Source organism: Dipteris shenzhenensis, chromosome 20 (genome assembly GCF_047967505.1).
Source record: "Dipteris shenzhenensis isolate YYH24624 ecotype China chromosome 20, Dip_SZ_1.0, whole genome shotgun sequence".
Lineage (NCBI taxonomy): Eukaryota > Viridiplantae > Streptophyta > Polypodiopsida > Gleicheniales > Dipteridaceae > Dipteris > Dipteris shenzhenensis.
In genome coordinates this window covers 8479247-8496806 of record NC_141615.1, presented here as the reverse complement: position 1 = coordinate 8496806, position 17560 = coordinate 8479247, and positions in this window count along the sequence as shown.

The following is a 17560-nucleotide window of genomic DNA, read 5'->3' as shown; positions in this document are numbered from 1 at the left end:
GAAAAAGACCATAGATGATGTTTTTAAGTGGTTGCAACCTGTTGATTTGACTGCAACGCAAGTTATCTTTACTTCATATCATGAGGAGTGAGTATTAATCCCTCATTAATCCCTACTTAGCTTATCTCTTACATTGTGGAGGATTCTATCAAATAATAATTATTCTTAATTGATAATGCAGCTCGCATTGGAGCTTGGTGACTGTGGACATCTTAGCCAAGCAATGTTTCTTTGTCAATTCAATAGCATCTATCCATGGCAGTGTGTCAGAGTAAGTATAACCTACCTGTGTCACAATTACGTCAATGAGATGCATCCTATGCAATGCACACATTCATTTATCTTATCTATTTTGATGTGTAGATCGGTGGCTCAGAGGTTGGTAGGTGCTATAGATGTGCACTTATGCAAATGGAATGTGACTTAGAAGATCAAATACAGTATGTAACATGCCCCGTAATGAAGCAAAATGATGACCACATTTATGGGTGGAGAGTCAGATATAACTGCTTTTTGCTCCTTATCGACATATACAGACTTGCATCTATATTCATTTATGTCATCTATCATTAAGGCATTTATTGATAACATGGTGGAGCATCCAAAGGAAACATTGGTTGCTACGCCCATAAGTTGTCCTAATGTAACCGCTATATTGGACAAAATGGGGAGCTCTTTTGAGGTCAGGGTTATCATTAGCAAGCGACCTCATGTTCTGACATTTGGTAGCAAGGAAGTTACAGTCCTCTCTAACCCTTTGAAAGAGGCTAATTACAAAGTCATGATGGCCATCCTCAGGTTTGATATGAACATCTCTTGGCTTGATACTTCAATCAATTTGCTTCTAACATTTGTTTATTTATTGCTGTAGTACGGTTATATCTCACTTTCCTGGATCAGTACAGAATCGCGTGTCTATGCTCGATTCTCTCCTTTCAACTGTACTTAGTGATACCAAGAAGACGGTAGACGATGTTTGTTCAATGCTACAACCTTTAGACTTGGATGGCATGCTAGTCATCTTTATGCCATATTATGAGAAGTTAGTATTATCTCAATCTTTCTTTTACTCTTTTAAAAATGAGACAAAGGGTTGTCGCACACAATTGATAGTGCATAACCGCCTAGCCCACATGAGAGACTTTTCCACACACACCATGCATGTGGGAGGATCCATTTATTGGGAGAGACCCCCTCTATTGGCTATAAAAGGAGGGGGCTATTCCTTGATGAGACACGCTCATTCTTATAAAGCCACCTAGCTAGTACTTTGATTTCTCCCTTCCCTTCCTTTCGAAATAAAGCATGGTCCTCTTCCCTTGATGTCTCGATCTTTACATTCCTCCTCCCTTCATGTACATGCTTCTCTTCCCCCTCTCCCTTGTGTCATAGTCTCCCTCTTCATTCCCTCCCCTTCTAATTCCTTTTTCCCTCCCATGATAACGCTTCGCCGTCACGTTCTCCTTTCCTCTATGGCCCTTGAGCATCGCCATGCTTAGCCTCTAGCATCTAGTCCTGATTTCTTTTCCGAATAATAATACCCAACTCATCATCAAGGCTCTGTTCTAAGCCACTAGATTCACCATCCACATAAGAGTGACCTGCATTCACATCAACCATGGGCTGATCTACTTTCTCTTTTCCTTTTTGTGATACTTGCATACCACTATCTACATTTCTTTGAAAAGATCCTCCTGATCTCAATCTACCTATCCATGGCAAAGTATGTGAACCACTGCTAGAGGACATTACAGGTCCATTAATATTTTGTGATTGCTGGTGTGAATTCTGTGAAGCATTACCATTTTATGCATCTACATCATTAATCACATTTATTGGTTTATACCAGCTGCTCATCTCATCAAAAACAACAACTCTGCTCACTGTAAACTTACGAGTAGAAGGGTTATAGCATTAGGGAAAAAGGGAACTCATTTTGGGGCCCTGTAAGAAATTCACTATTTTTTGATTTATTTCTCTCCTAAAAGACCTCACAAATAGTAAAATACGGAAACGTGGCTCAGAACTGTCAGTAAGGACTACAGAACTGTCAATTCAAAAAGGAATAAGATAATCTTTTGTCTGACTAACACGATTTTGCATTAAATATCTCCTTAGATTTTTTTTTCTTTACCAAAGATTCCGCATCTCTTTGGCCGACGTATGCAGGCCTTTCATAAAGAGTCCATCACTGAACTTGGTGATTGCAAGTTTTCAAAATATTCACATGGATACCGGCACACTTCCACGATTCATGTTACAAAACGACTATGAGATTGAAAAACAAACTTCGCAACCTGAGAAGCACAAAAAATGGCCGATACTAGTGAGTCACTATCTCAGAAGAAGCGATTACACCATCTTCACATCGACTTAGAAGAACAATATGCTCCAGCACAAAAAAGACAAAAGGATATGGTGCTGAATGCTCAACAGTGGGAAAATATGAGAAGAGAAGGGCTTCAACATATTGACTTATGGTGCGATGGAAGCATATATCCAAAATGTCAAGTAAAAAAACTCTACACCTCCATTTGTCAATCCCACCACATTACTAAGGTTTGTCGGCGATGGACAAAATGGACTTCTTGGTTATATTTCAGCGCAGTCTACATTTGCGGAAACGTATAAAATGATGTACCTACAAGAAAAGGGGGCCAAGATGCAAGAGATAGCCATTCGTGCAAAATTGGAGCAGCAGTTGCAGAATGAAATTGAGGAGCATTCAAAGAGTAAAAAAGAGTTGACAAGAGCAAGAAAGAAGAGAACCGTGGTTGGAGACAGACTACGTAGCAGGAAGATTAAAAACATTGCAAATTTGAAGGCTGGGACTGGTGGATGCAAGCGACGAATTCAGGAAGCAAGGTTAGATTGAAATTTATCATTTTGTATACTCAAAAAGGCTCTCTTCCAAACTATATCTATTTCGTCGATTGTCGCAAAATAAGAATGGAGGTGCTGAATGATATAGTCATATTGTGTTGTTACTACAGGAAATTATTGGAGCCTGCAAAAGAAAATATGGACCCGAACCTTCTTCCTGTTAAACAAATGAAAGGATTGCTTTCTTGCGGTGTAGCAAAAGGTTTGATTGAGGAAAAAAAAACAAAACAGTCAAACGCAATGTTGTAGAGGACTTTGTATCCAATAATCAAGTTGATGGCACTATAATCCAAGAGGCTCTTAATGTTAGTGGAGTTAACAGGAAGGGATATAGTTCGATTTTCCATGCGATATCCTCAACTTTGAAAGATCAAAGGATTAAACGAGTTTTACTGCCAAATCCAGCAACCGTGTGGAGGATAAGAGGTCATTTGAATGAAAGTATAGATGAATTTATTGGGCAATATATCCATATTGAAGAAATATTTCGAGAATATTTCATGGTGTTAAAGGAACCACTGTGTATGATCCTTGGAACAATATATTTTTAGATCTGCAACAACTTCAAAAAAGAATGGTCGAGATTTATGGAATAACATTTGAGGAGTGCAAAGGCATTTTGAAATTTGTTATCAAACTGGATGAGTGTGAGGTTGTAAAGGAAAAGAAAATGGAAAGAGTTACTATTACATTGATGAATGGAGCAATTGATACATCATTGACTTAAGCGAGTTCAAAGTATTTTAGTGTGCAGTCAGAGAAACACATATGGTGGTTAGGCTCGTTCCAGGTATGATCATGGAAATGCATAGACTCAAGTCAAGACAGAGAAATCACTGTAGGAATGCAGATCTTCAAGTGTGATATTTGCAGGTGAGGGTAAAACTGTACTTATGGGTTCTCCCTTCAGTCTGTGCACACTTCTTGCCTTCCATAGACTCAATCCATCCTGTATAGTTATGCAAACACCTTGCTTCATCAACCCCTGTCATTCTGGTTTTGTGACTTCCATAGCTATCCATAGCTGTAATCTTCTTGCATAAACTCCATTCATACTGTATTTAGTTGGAGAGACAGAGAAATCACTGTAGGAATGCACCAGCATGTCATTTCAAAAATTTGCAGCAAAATGCGATGTGGACCTGTTTGAAATTCCAAACTGCTCATATCGCATTTTATTGCAAATTTCTCTATATGGCTTCATCCACCCCTGTGATTGCCTTTTCTTTGTTAGAACATGTTCTCCATGTCTGTGATCTCTTTCCAATCCTTTGTATGCAATTTTTCAGAGTGATGGCAAGAACCAAGTCAACTGCAAGGAAAGTTGGCAAAGGGCCAGGGCTTGCAGCAACAACAGCAGCTGGGGCAGGTACCAAGAAATTTAGTGTGCCTCCAAAGGGAAGAGCTGCACATGGCAGGAAGGGTAAGCTAATGAGCCTGCTCAAGCAAAAGGCCAAAAGATTGAATCATGGTGCAGGTGTGCTAAGGGAGATCAGGAGGCAACAGAAAGCTATAGGCTTTGCAATACCCAAAGCACCCTTTCAAAGACTGGTGAGAGAAATTTGTGACAGTTGGAACCTTGGGTTGAGGTGGAATAGAACTGCCATTCTTTCCTTACAGGAAATGGCAGAGGATTACTTGGAGAAATATTTTGAAGATGCAATGCTTGTAGCAGCCTATGCTCACAGGGTGACTTTGATGGCCAAAGACTTCAACACTTTGTCCAGAGTGAGATGGAGGTATGACAAGCTTGTTCATCCTGTGGAATGGTAGGACATCAAAATGAGAGACATATTGCTAATTCCACCTACAAGGAAGTTGAAGGTTGATGAGGTAAAGTTTGTTGAGGTAACACACTCAAAGAACACCAGAGGGAAGGCTACTTATGAGGACTCACTAAAGCAGCAAATAAAAGAAACAAAATCTGTTATAGATGTGGAGACTGGAAAGAAGGAGCTACAGATACATAGAAGGTTGAAGGAGCTGGGCCCTGATGTAGTTGTTCATATTGAGGATGAAGTTTCAGTGAATGATTTTGACTTGACAAAACAATGCTTAGCAGCATTGGCTCATAAGAATGAGTATTGCTCAGATACTATCATTCTTGCAATGCTCTAGTAAGTGTCTATTATTTTACATTTTTTGCAAATCAATCCTCCTTGTACCTCCTTTATAACCTACCCTAATTATTTTCTGATCCTATGCAGCATGATGAGAAGCTGGCTTCACCCCTCTGTACAGCATACAGTCCATATTATTGATCCTGCCATTTCTTCTAAATTAAGAGATGCAAAGGAGACTCCCATGAGTATTTCTAGCTGGTTCAAACACTGCAATTTTGAAGTAATTGATGTTTTGCTACTTCCATACCATAGCAGGTATGTGGGTGACTACTTCTTTTAAGATTCTTCTTTAAGATTGGGAAATCTTGTAGCCTTTGATTTCCTTATGCTTTTTTCCTTATGCAGTGACCACTAGAGTTTTGTTTCTATTGACATCCAGCAGAAGCAATGCTTTCTATTCAACTCTCTAAAAAACACACACACAGAGCTGAAATTGTAAGTGTTGTGTGTGATTTTTGAACTTAAAACTTCATTATTTTGATATCATACTAACTAAATTATACATATTGCAGTTGTATTAGAAGGCTTTTAGATGCATTGGATCACTGTCCTCCAAATGTCTCTCTTTTGGATTCAATAGAGCCAATAAGTCTAGAGGTAAAAAGTCTATTAAATGCTATGTCTTTGAACTTATTGAATAATTTTGTTTTGTGCTGATGCTAACAGTTTCTAACATATCTTTCTAACTGTACAGACACCACAACAAAATGATTCAAGTAGCTGTGGATGGAGAGTGCTGATCAATGCAAAATATATACTTTTAAGCTACTTTGAGAAGGAACAGCCAGACCTTGTAAGGGAAAATACTTTTCATTTAGCTTGAAGATAATTCATAATGATACAAAGTGTTCTAAATTATCCTCTGCCATTGCAGATGAAAGAGGATAGCTTCAGCTCCAACTATGTACATAATTTTGGAGCTCATACAATTTGGAGGTTTTTGAGCTATGCCTCCCCCAAACCTATTGTACCAGCTACTGTGGAGCTGGGTGAAAGCTCTAAAGTACAAGAAGGTGTCATACACCTTGATGCCATAGATGAAGCACCTAATGCTGAGGACCAGAAGCCACAGGAGCAATCACATAGTGCTGAGGAGGAGCAGACACAGGAGCAAAGACCTGTGCTGATGTTGTTGAGGAGAAGGTGGAGAAGCAGCAAAGAGATGCTCCTGGGGCAGTGGAGGAGACAGGATGGAGCACGGACAGGATGGAGCAGCAGAGAAAAGATTCTCCAAAAAATGTAGAGCAGCCTCTAGATCAAACTGTACATAAATAGAAAATGGATGTCAGAAATATGTTCTACCTATTTAACTAAACAGTTCTGTACAAAATCTTACTTGATTGAATACAAAACCTTTGTTTATGGAGTCGGTGTTATCTCAATTTTTAAATTTTCGATGTCTTTGCATTTTTTTGAGCTCTCTCTTCTTTTGAGTAACTGCAAAAAAGCAATATGAATCAGAGTGGTAAATTAAACTAATAGCAATGCTTAATGAGACTAGGATAAATCAGATGGTGTAACTTTTTGTTATTGTAGATAAATAAAAAGTCAATGGGAATTGGTGCCTTTGCCTAAAGACAAGAATGCAATTGGCTGTAAGTGGGTTTATAAGGTGAAGCACAATGCAGATGGTTCTGTGAACAGATATAAGGCAAGATTAGTGAATGCATAGATATATGGCATTGATTATGAAGAAACATTTAGTCTGGTTGCAAGGATGGCAACCGTAAGAGTAGTCATTGCTATGGCTGCATCAAAGGGATGGTTTTTACATCAGATGGATGTAAAGAATGCTTTCTTGCATGGTGATTTGCAAGAAGAGGTCGACATGGAGCAACCATCTGATTATGTTCATGCTGTTCATCTTGAGTTTGTTTGCAGGTTGAAGCAAGCACCCAGAGCATGGTCTGACAAGATATGATAGTATCTTGTCACTATTGGCTTTCATATTTCCAAGGCAGATTTCTCACTTTATGTGAGAAAAATAGAGAAAGGCATTATGCTGCTTGTCATGTATGTTGATGATTTGATCATCACAGGTGATAGTGATGAAGATATCCTTCATGTGAAAATGCTATTTAAGTAGAAGTTTGAGATGAAGGATTTGGAAGAGCTGCGTTACTTCTTGGGCATTGAGGTGATTAGATCCACAAGTGGGATATGGCTCTTGCAGAGGCAGTATGGATTGGACATGCTGTCCAAATATGGGATGACAAGCTGTAATCCTATTTCAGTTCCTTTGCAGTAGAAGTTGAGCATAGATGTAGGTGAGCTTCTAGAAGACCCTATCCGAAATTTTCATTCTTAAGAATACGTGGAAAGACCTTATGTTTGGCCCACTTATGGCGAAAAAATTTCATTCTAAAGAATAGGTCGAGTGAAATTGTGTTTGAGAAATACAAATTAATGCTCAAGTTTGGACATAAATAAAGGTATTCTTTTGAAGATATTGGAACACATGAGAGAAATAATATTGAAGATACATGAATTTTTAGACATACTATTAAAGATAACTGAACATATAATGGATAAAATCCTATTGATGATACATGAATTTTCAATAGAACTGTCATTCAAAAGATTTGATGGATTGAATTTAGCTTTAATACATTATCCTTTTTACAAGGGTGTTTGAGTTTGAGGCTTAAAACATAAGAATGAATCTATGTTGAAGCCTAGTGGTTTGCTAGGTTTGCTAAGGCACACTACCACATCTCCCACCACGTGTCGAGTTGTTTCCACCTTTAGAACTTCTGGGTTTCCTTTCATCCAAGAGACCTGACCAAAAAGTTAATCTCTTTTCCATTAAGCCCCTAAAATTGATCAATGTTTGGATCACTTACTGTGGCTCTGACACCTTCATTGACTAAATCCCAGTAGTAAGAAAAAATCATGGCTTGCTTAACTAAGAATTGAAGAAAAGAAGAGCACCATTGTATGAAGGCATACATTTTGACTGTAAGGGTGTTGGCATGCATAAATTGGTGTACATGATTGAGTATGTAATACATAGCATGGTCAAACCACATTACCTTGTTGGGGCATTGTAACCCTACATTGTTATAGTTCCATTTTAAGTAGGGTTGCATATAATTCCAAACATTCATCACTTTTTTTGTAGGTAATAAAGTTTTGTGGCTGCAAAAAATTCATTGTTTTGATGTGCAAAAAGACTCTTCTAAATCATTTAGTGCAAAGAGTTCCGGCAATATAATGTTGTTCTAAATCATTTAGTGCAAAGAGTTCCGGCAATATAATGTTGTCCGTATGTGCTATCTTCCCTTGAATAGCCATGTTCTTGTATTCTTTGTTAACAGCACCAATATTCTCAGTAATTCCAGCCAAAACTGCCCACATTTCAAATGTGATGGGTGCTGCAATGCTTAAGTCATTGAGTGACCACAATTTATGGTCCACTTGATGTGCAAATGTCCCTTCTAATATCCTTCTTGGGATAAGGGGATTAACTGAAATATCCTTGATATTAAGAGCCAAAATGTCTGGTGCAGGGAAAACGTGCGTAAGGACATTTCTCTCTTCTTGAGATAAAGTGTCAAAAGGAATCAGAGAGTGTTTGTGGAAAAAGGTGTAACCGTGGTGTTATGTTTCCTTCCTCCATTATTATCGAAAAGATACTCCGCATTGTGGTAGCGGTAAAAAGATTTAATCACCCCATCAAATTTTCTCTTATATTCCTCGTACTGTGACTCATCATTGGAAATGATCTTACTAATAACCTTTGATAGCTTTTGTGTAATGGAAAGGGCATTGTGAAAGACTTTGCAGAAAGTTCCTAGATGCGACACCAATCTGAAATACTTAACTGGATCAATAGTATTTGTTGGTTCTCTGGATCAACAGAAAGCAAACTATTGTCATATTGTTGGATGAATTTCTCGATTTCCTTGCTAGAAATAATAGATAAAAATCCTTGGACCCCAATGGAAGGAGCCAGAAGGGGATCAATATAACCCATTTTGTGTAGATCACCATGCCAAGTATAGTCCTGTGAAACTACATATGGACAAAGAAAGAAAAAGAAAAAGATATGATAATGTTATGGATGGCAATAGACAAGGGTTATCCTCCCTTCTCCATCCCCCAAGTGTGTGTGTGCAATTTTAAGACAAACATTATCCATCTTAAACTTATCAGTCAAGACAATCTGTGATAAGATAATCTCTACAAAGAAAGTTAATGAAAAATCATGTAATTTTGCTCAATTATAAATACCGAATGATATTGAAGGAGCTCCACTCACCTGCATCCATCCACAACAAGGACAAGTTAGAACAAGGACCTTAACTTGTGGGACTACATGCTTCAAAGCACAGCTCTACTTGTTATCGATGTCACAACATTATAAGATATTTATAATAGCAAATCTTATCAACCTTGGATGGTGGTGCATCGTGTGGCACCCCAATGTTTGAGTCATAGGTATCCAGATGCTCCATGTGTTACACTCTCTTGAATTGCCATTATGCAAATTCCCCAGTATGGGGTCATGAGAGAATTCTCATCATAGTTTGTAAGGTACCCTCATTCACGACAAAAATGTTCCATTGGTCAATACACCAAATATTACTATGATCATCATAATATAGGGTTATACCCCTATGTGAAAACCATAGTTTCCCATTCCAAAATGACTCTTTATACTAAGGTATTTGTTGCCCTACCTTCCCATATAACCAAGGTAATCAATTCCCTATCAGATGTATATCATGAGGAAAAAACATTGTAGTCTAGCGAAGATAAGCTTGCCAATCCAAATCATGTATACACTAGTGTAAGTGTGTGTGTGTGTGTGTGTGTGTGTGTGTGTGTGTGTGTGTGTGTGTGTGTGTGTGTGTGTGTGTGTGTGTGTGTATGCGTGTGCATATGCGTATGTGTCGGCATCCACGTGTGTATGTGTATGTGTCTGCGTGCACGTGCATGTGTGTGTGTGTGTGTTTAGATTTAAAAGTCCCATCAATAAATGGGCCATATAATTAAGTACAAAAATAATTAAGATATCTAAGTTGGGACTTGGAAAATTTTTAGAGATTGCAAAAATTCTAACAAAATTGAGAATTTATAATCATATTGAGTTTGAAATAGGAACACAAGATTGGAAAAGGGCATCAAATCCATCAGGTAGTCCAAGTTCCAAGGTCAAGGTCCACTTACCTGCCACCATCCAAAAAAAACAAGGTGTTAGAACATCATCTTTCAAATATATCCCCTGGCATGTTATTGCTTTACCTAGGAACATAGACAACCGTCTAGATTCACAAATAAATTTAAAAAATACCATAAGCGAATAATGAGGTTGAACCACTCCCTTAAGTGATTGACTATTTAAAGCAATTTAACTAAAGTAATTGAAAATAATTAATTAGAATAAAGCAATTGATTTAATTGGGGAAATAAATCAAAGAAATACATAATGATCAATGAATGCTTAAATTGAGTAAGGCAATTGGGATAAGGGCCCAGGGAACAAAAAATATTATTGTGAGCACTTAAATGAATAGGTGCATTTGTAAAGAATATCTAATTTAAAGAAGTAATTACTTTCATGAGTGAATTGTCATAATTATAAGCAATAGATTAAATAAAAGACTTTTTAGAGAGAGTACAGAACAAATAAACTAAATAATGCAATTGAAAAAGGTTAGGTTAACAATTTATTTTTCAATAATAATAAATGGGGGGTATACCACACCCATGGGCCTACTTTGTAAATCGAAGTTAAAAGAAAAGAATGAAATGAACGAAGGGGGGTAATCCACTCCCTTGTGTAGAAAAAGCATTAATAACTTTGTAAATCAAGCAATTACATGAATAAATTAATTTGACTCGGGAAAAAATAAATTAAATAAAGAAATTGAATGAGCGATTAGGTTTTTTTTTAAACATAAATTTAGATTAGTCAATTCAACTTACCCCCTAACTTATTCTACAAGGAATGCAAAGAAAATAATGACTATACGAAACTATTAAAGCCAAGGGAATCAATAAAACTGTAGAAGAGCCAAAGTCAGCCATATGGTTGACTTGGTAAAATATCAGCGCAAGCAAATCAAGAACTGGCAAGTGAAGGTGGTAAGATTTGAATAGCGAAGGGAGAAATTTTATGAAGGTAAATAACCACAATGTGCAGGATTGTCCCTACAGATCGTAGTCACGTAACTACATCAAAAGAGGCAGACCAAGCAGACAGTCGACCACTACGGAACAAGAAGCCAGTCCATGGGACAACTTAGCGGAAGTAGTAAAGGTCACCACGAAGAAAAGAGCCCCTACACGACCAACACCTCAAGTGCGAAGCTGAGGCAAGAACGTCAAGATCAACAAGAAGGTGTCAACGGGAAACCAGCTTGCACCTGAGCGAAGAGAGTGGTCATAAGGTCATCAAGCAAAGTGGAGAGAACAAAGGCAGGAAATAAAGCTCAAAGTAAGGTGGGCACAAAGAAACAAATTAGAGGCGAAGGGAAGACAGTAGCCACGCATCTGGGGGGCGTACGCTTTGTGAGGGAGGAAAAACACCACAAAAGGCTCAAATAATGAAGGGAAGCGAGGGCGGTAAGAGCTACCAGTAGAACTGTGTAACGGGTCGGCACTTTACAAAGTAAAAAGCACAGGAGGCAACTACCTGCAGCGTAGAAGCACCCAGTAGTTGGTAGCTAAGGGTAGGGCCTATAAAGAAGACTTGGGCATCTAAGGGCATCTAAGGGCGTCGCCTAGAGAAGGAGAGGACGCTTGCGACATAAAGTGGAGAGAAGGGTTATGGCAAAGGTTTGCACTAGTAAAAGCAAACGGTCTGCGCTTTAAAAATAAGTCGCCATGCACTAAGTCGCCACTTAGGAGCTCTTGCAAGAAGGGAAGCGGCTGGCAGAGAACACAAAAGTTAAGGTGGTTGTGAGTAACCTCGGTTGGCAGAGACGCCTTGATGCAGGTTCGCGCAAGAGAGAAGGAAGTACGTAAGAGAGGTAGACTTAGAGAAGGTGAGTTATGAAAGGGGAGCGCAACCAAAAAGTTACATGAGGACATCTTGAAGCAATCCTGCCAAGGAATAGCGAGAAGTAGGGGAGTCAATTTTATAAGGGCTGGCCGTGAAGCTCGAGAGGAAAAGAAGCAGGGCGACTTGAAGAGAAATAAAAAAAGTAGTACATAACGGTGGCCGTTATAACGGCCAAAGGGAGGGGTGGGGTAAAGTAGGGAAGAGAGTTAAGTAGGTAAGGGGGTAGTTGAAGGGTTGGGTTAGGGTGGAGTAGTTCAATGGTTAGGTTAGATTATAAGCGTACACGTCCTATTTTTAGAAGGTGGAGCTTACGAAGGACTTTTAAATTATAAGCGGGGATAGGGGGGGAAATTTATAGATACGCATATATATATAGTATGAATAGGTAGGGCAAGGTGCAAATAGGAAAGTGTAAAGGGTCAAAGGCCCAATAAATAAAGTGTGAATTAAAAATAGGAAGGAGGACTAATTAGAAATTAAAGAGTGCCCATAGATAATTAGAAAGAAAATCAATAATAATCTACTAAGGAGGTGAAAATGGCAAATGTTTTTTAATCTAAGAACGAGGTTGTAATTGTGTCAATAAATATATAGTAGCATTGACTATTAAAAAGGGTTTGTCAAATGGAAACATAAATAAAAGGAGAGGAAATATAAAATTATTAAAATAATTATCCAGTTTATGAGGAGAAGGTTGGGGGTTTGTGGGGTTTTGTGTAAGTGTGTGTGTGCATAAGTGTGTTTGTCAAGTAAAGAAAATGTGTGTGTGTGTGTGTGTGTGTGTGTGTGTGTGTGTACATGGGTAGGGGTTGTGGATGAGTGGGAGAATTGGAAGTAAAGGAAAAGGGGAAAATTTTTGAGGCACTAACCTAATGCTTAATCTAAGAATTCATTTCTCTCTTTCAATCTGTTTTGGGAAACATCCAATCAACTGTTTTTTAAAAGAATGGTCATCTCGTCCTATACAAATAGTAATTGTCCCAATTTTTTTAATTTGGATTATTGTACTATTGATCAACTTTTCGCCTACACATGCTATTTGGCATCAAATGGCCAATTTTTTTGGGGTAGTGGTTGTCCATGGCCCCAAGTAGCCATTGTTCCAAAAAAAATAATAGTTGCCATGACAAAAAGCTTTTTTTTTTTTGAAATGACCTCCCATGGTGTTGAATAGCCAATTACCAAAAAACAATTTTGCAAAAAAGGCCATCTTGGCTCTATGTGCATGAGGGCCTACATATGGACCAGGTGGTGATGCCCATATGCACGCTCACACACACATAGGGTGAAGATGGCCTTTTTTCAACAAAAAAAATTGGCATTGGCCTTATATGGTGCCAAAAACGCCCTCCCCAAAATAATTTTGAGAAAACCTAGCTAGAAAGCCCCAAGTGCGTGCAAGCACGCATTTGGCCAATCTAAAAATGTAGTTTGCCCAAATTTGCACCCGCATGCACTTGGGGCCTCCGAGCCTTTTTTTTTCAAAAACATTTTGGGACAATGGCTCTTCTTGGCCCCATGAGCCATTGCCTCAAAAACAATTTGAAAAAAATGGCTCAGAGGCCCCAGTGCGTGCATTTGGGCCAAACAATGATGCCGTTTGGCCCAATTACGCACCTGCACACAGTTGGGGCCTTCGCGTTCATTTTTTTTTTTGAAATGGCTCTCCATCACCCTACTTAGTCAATTCCCTTGTCGTTTGGCCCAAATGTACACCCGCATGCACTTCAGGCCTCCGAGCCTTTTTTTTTCAAAAAATTTTTGGGACAATGGCTCTTCTTGGCCCCATGAGCCATTCCCCCAAAAACAATTTGAAAAAAATGGCTCAGAGGCCCCAGTGCGTGCATTTGGGCCAAACAATGACACTGTCTAGCCCAATTATGCACCTGCACACAGTTGGGGCCTTCGCGTTCTTTTTTTTTTAAGAAATGGCTCTCCGTGGCCCCTTAGCCAATTCGCTTTTTTAACCCTAGAAAAAAAGAGCCCTATTTGGAGGCGTGTAGCTCCCAAACGGTGTGGAATTCGAAAGAAATCAACAGTACAATTTTTAACCATCTTTTGATTGCCTACAACTTTGATCACCATCACTTTCTATCAAAATCTGCCATCTTAGGTCTCAAATTTGCATTTTAGAATCAAGCACAAAATTCCATGCAAATAAAACAATCCAAAATGCCCTTTCCTAATCTTTGGGCCATTATTTTTCCGTCTAAATAGTTGAATCATGTAAATTACAAAGTATCAAAGTTTGCATCTCCATTTTCGCATTTCCATTTTTGGTAGCCTACTAAAAAACCTACAACTCTCATACAATCCTTTCCCAAAATAAATCATCTTCCCATACATATTTGCCTTTTAAAAATGGTCACTAGCAATATTTTGATGACATATATCAAAATTGTGAACACAAAACATAGAACCAAAATTGGATTGGTCTTGCTACATTACATCTGTTATGTTGATTTTTCCAGCTCATTTCTTTGGAGAAAATTTTGTATGACGTGGACATAATTGTACAAATATTATGAATATAATATAAAAACACTCTTTTTCTACAAACATACAATGCAGTGATCTACTGTAGCCTCACAACGGGTGTTCAAAAAATGTCCACATATTATACTCTTTAAAGTTTATCTATGAATTCAATTCATAGTTTATGTATATCCCATGTCCATCCCTTTTACTTTTGCATGCATAGGTATTCACAAAATATACACATATTATACTCCAAGATTGATCTATTACAACCAAAAAAAAATTTATTTCTTATCTATTATGTCCTTTTCTAGTGAGCTTTTTAGCTTCTACATTAAAACCAATAAGAACAAATGTCACTCTTAAAATTTTAGAGACATTTTGTCAATACATGTGTTATCCTTAAACAAGAATTATATACATAACATAATCCTTAGGCAAATGACATGTATGCCCCTAATTATGTCCTTGTACCTCAACTCATAATAACATGGGTATGCATGCACATGTCCTATGCTTTTGGTACAATTGATCTACACGTGTCACTTCTTTAGAATGCTCAAAATTGCTTGGTATATCAAATCAAACCACGTCTAGCCAATGTACATGGATGATCAATGCTTCCATTCAATGAGAATTGCTATTACATCCATGTTCTTCTATAAGAACTTTTTGATATATAGAAGAAATGCTCCATTGTAGCCCTGCATTCACTTCTCATAGATATTGACTCCACTTGTGAGAAGTCCCTCTACAATTTCTCCACTTGAAGGTAAATTGGTAAGAAAAAATGTTAACACAATGGCATATCCATTACAAGAGCATTGTGGCACCCAAATCTCACATCCCTGAATGATCAATTTCGATGCATCCTAATAATTGCAATAAGAAAACCATTAATATTTCTATAAACCATTATGAATATTAAATCCAAAGAAGTACAAAATAACTTCAAAATCAAATCAAAGCATATGAATCCAAATTACATCATAATCCATAGGAATCCATGTGCCTCTCTCTCTCTCTCTCTCTCTCTCTCTCTCTCTCTCTCTCTCTCTCTATTTTCAACACACTCCTCCTACCCTCTCTCCCTTACATTCCTTTTGAGCAATTTAGACATCAATGTTGTCCTTTAGAATGTGTCCTACACAAGATGTGTAGGGGAAGGGGAGTGATTCACCAACATAGAAAGAATGGGAGAAAGCAAAGAGAAAGATGTTGGGAGGAGGCTGAGAAGAGGAAGAGGTTGAGAGGAGTTGAGAGGAGGTTGAGAGGAGGAAGAGATTGAGACGAGGTTGACATGAGGAGGCTAAGGGGAGATTGAGAGGGGGAAGAGCTTGGGAGGTGGAAGTTGAGGTTGAGGAGAGGAGGTTGAGGAGAGGAGGTTGAGAGGAAGCTCATGAGTGAATCGGATTAGTTGGGGAGGACTCCTAGGAGTAGATTGGGGAGGTGGGGATGCTTTTCAAAAAAAATGGAGAGAAAAAAATTCACAATTTTGAGGGCCCACCAAGAGAGGGAGGAGGGTAGGGGGGACCAGGAAAAAATCAATGGAGGGAGAAATGCCCCAAGTAGTTGTAGGGAAAAGAGGGAGGCAAGTGGGAGCCTAGTGGGGACCAAGGAAGGTCTCTCCACCAATGACAGGCCAATATGGAATCCTCTATTCTTTTAATGCCCAATCCCTCCCATTGGGCTAATCATGAATCTCAAGGGCCTAATCCAAGAGGCCCTTTTTGAATCCAAAATTCCCCTAATCAGATTCTTGTTCTTAAAAATGACCAAAAGGGAACCCTATTACATCTTTCGATAGAAAATCAACCCTAAAGAACAAATTGGTGCTAAATCCTGGCACTCCTTAAAGGCAGCATGTAGCTTGAACCAGGCCCTTCTAACCATTAGATAGGACCAAAAGAGATGTTTACTCGTATGGCATGATCTACATACATTCCACCCATAATAGCATTCCAAGGGTTGGCATGAAACCTTTGTCGTTCATCCTCTCTAACCCATAGAAACTTTATGGAACTCTTTTTGTATCCTCTCCAATAAGCAGTACTAAAACATCAAAAAGACAATATAAATACTAGGTATGCAAAGAATACATGTGTAAGGATGACAATCCTCGCATTCCACTTGAGGATATGCAATTTCCAAGGAGCTAGATCCTCCATAACATTGGATAACATCCAATCAGATCTCTATTTCAAGGTCATTACCACACTTAACAAACACCCTAGATGTCTCCAAAGGCCACCTAGATTCTGCAAGGTGAATCAATAGTTATTGACTTATCACTATGGTCTTTCATGCCACTCTATCCAAAAAGAAAATATTCTCTTGATTAAAAACCAAGGTCATTACCACTCTTAAAAAACACCCTAGATGTCTCCAAAGACCACCTACATTCTGCTAGGTGAATCAATAGTTGTTAACTTGCCACTATGGTCTTTCATGCCACCCCCTTGATTGAAAACCAAGTCCAAAAATCTCTAGAATCCATCACCTACTGGTAAGAGGTGATTCATTTCCTCTTTTCAAGCTTCCAAGAAGGAGATAAGCCCCTATGTCAACAAGGATGTAAGATTGAGTAAATTGTGGCAACTCTTTGTGTGGAGTAGAGGCAAACCTCCATTTGTAATCACGTGTCTGAGAGCATATTAGAAAGATCCTACTGGAGATTCCCAGTCAAAAATCTCTATCGGAAATATCTAGGCATATTTGTAAAAATCTGATTCTAGAGATAGAGACTAGGCCTAGTGTCACATTAATCAAAGATGTGATTCCGACATATAGTGAGAGAGAGGTCACGCGAATCCTACATGCTATTTCTACATGTAGAGAGAGAAAATGATGCAAATCCTACATGCAATTCCTACATACAGTGAGAGAAATTCCTACATGCAAAGAGAGAACATCTCAAACTTGTATAAATATCTCACAATGGAATGGAGTCCACACTCTTTGGGGCATAGTGTTCAGCTTAGCTTTGTTATTCATGTGTAATTTTTTTCAAGTGTCAATGCCCCTCAAGGTCTCAAATCATTCCCAAAAAATAGAGGTCTACCCATTA